Raw genomic sequence first — 2,161 nt, 5'->3', positions numbered from 1 at the left:
CTGTCTGCACGTGTTCATCTTTCTTCTGCTTCCTCATTCCCTTACAGATTTCTCCTGAGCACACTCCCTTAGTAAATCATTCTCTCTCTCTCTCTCTCTCTTTCACACACACAACACATGCACACACATGTACAAACACACAAATGTTTCAGGCTCTGCTTCTAGGGAATATACCAAGGCAAACACTCATTGAGAGCTGTGGATAAAATGAGAGTTCCTGTGGCCAGGATTCTCACCTGGCCATGATTGACTAGCTCACTGCACACCTGTGGGCAATACATGGCTGTTGACTCTATAAAAAGAGCTCTGCCCAGTGCTCTGGGCACAACACAGTGGCAGGGCTGCAAGGCTGCAGGAGAGCAAAGCAGAGGCTTGAGTGGTGGCAGCGCTGTGAGGACAGCTGTGTGGGATGACTGTGCAGAGAGGCCCGGAGGACGGCTGTGCAGACAGAAGGGCACAGAGGATGGTTGGGCAGACAGAGGTTCCCAGCGGCAGAGACCGGCTTGCTGCATGAAGACTTGCTCTGGGTGAACAGGATTTTAGTGACTGACCTGTCACCTGGAAATAAAGTTGGGTATAACCCTTTCACCCCAAGAACGTTTTGCTGTCATTTTCTTTGGTCACACTGAATCCATAGCGAACTTGCCTGGGGCTGTAACCCATTGGCAAGACAAGAGCCATCTGGGAATCATAGTAGGAGACTGCTAAGTTTCCACATAGAGGGTGAGTTGAGCAGAGAGGAAGCAGTTGAACATTGCATACAAAGGGATAAATGAAGTTACTGTCCTTTTTTTTTTATTAAGGCTACAGAAAATCTGCCTGTAGACAAGGCCATTAAGTCACGCATTAAAAATACATCCTCCAAGTAGCTGAGGTCTCCAGATACCAAGGCAAGTATATGTTGGATCACATTCTATTCCATAGGTGTACTTTCTTGCAAATTTGCACGATTAGGATCAATTCTTTCTGGAATATGAGCTGCTCACAAACTGCCTCCTTTATTGGTAAATACTTCTGTGAAGAGGGAAGGCAGAACATGAATTAGCAATTTTGCTCTCTCGTGATGTATATTCTCATAACATGTAGGTTTTGTCGGCCTCATGGTAAAGTTTCGTGTCATTCATCCTGATAAGCACCCCATCGATTCACAAGAAAAACCACAACAGCAGGAAAAAGTTAAAAAGCATTACTCTAATTTTTGCAGTCAAGCTTGAAACTCTATGATCATGAAGTTCATCCTCAAACAGGCGAACTTCTTCCAAAAACTTAATCTGTTCTCTGGCTTTCAATTTCTCTGCACCTTTATGATCTGTTGCCGGCACAACCTTTAATTTAAGTGATTCTTCAAGTAATGTTCCCTTATTTGTTGTACAGGTGCAGTCCTAGGGTTTAATAATCTCCTTGGCACATTCACCCTTTGTCCAGCATTCCTGCCACTCTTCAGCACAGGCTGCTTTGAGCATTCTTGGTAGTTGTTTACACATCTTATTGCACCCATAGCATTGAATTCAATCCCAGAGCCAGAGCCATGCTGGATTCTTAAAAAGGTGTCTCCAAACATCGTTTCAGGGAGACAAGGCATATGCAGTTCATCAGCTTACTTCTCCACGTCTGCTGACTCGATGATGTGGGTCTCCGCGGCTCTGAGCTTCCAGGGCCTGAAGGAGAAGGGCAGGTGCGGCCCCGGCAGGGCCTGCATGGGCCTTGCGGAGTAGGCAGGCCCGGCGGCCCCAGCTGCACCACCACGTGCCTCCGCCTCCGTGGCCTCCAAGTGGTTATCGCGCCTTCCCCTGCCTGTGCCTTTGCTTTCGCTTCATGAAGTTACGCTGTACTCTGGGTAAGAAGTTACTTCTGAAGCCATTACATTCTGGATATTTAAACAAATTTATTTAATTATCTGTAATGGGAAGTTAAACGCCTATGGCAGTATATTGTAGCTGGAAACAGAAATTTAAAAATTTCAGAGCCTCAAAAATAGTCTATGAAATGAGAAGCCTTTCAGAAGTTGGATCATGGACAGTGCAGGGTAGGAAAGAAACCTAGAGATTCCTACACCCAGGTCTGTGGACTTCTAAGAATTAGGTTTTTTTCTTTTTACACATTCTCAGAGAAGAGTATTTATAATTTTCATCAGTAACTCATTTCAATGGGTAATGATTCT

The 2,161-nt window shown here is 45.2% G+C and overlaps 1 pseudogene; it reads right to left on the bottom strand.

The window, feature by feature from the left end:
- Window positions 1-913: 913 nt before the first annotated feature.
- On the bottom strand, window positions 914-1,663 carry LOC108387135 (TIP41-like protein pseudogene; annotated as a pseudogene).
- Between the last annotated feature and the right edge of the window lie 498 nt (window positions 1,664-2,161).

This window comes from Manis javanica, chromosome 5, assembly GCF_040802235.1.
Source record: "Manis javanica isolate MJ-LG chromosome 5, MJ_LKY, whole genome shotgun sequence".
NCBI lineage: Eukaryota > Metazoa > Chordata > Mammalia > Pholidota > Manidae > Manis > Manis javanica.
Note: the sequence above shows the minus strand (reverse complement) of the source record. Positions and strands in the feature narration are given on the sequence as shown.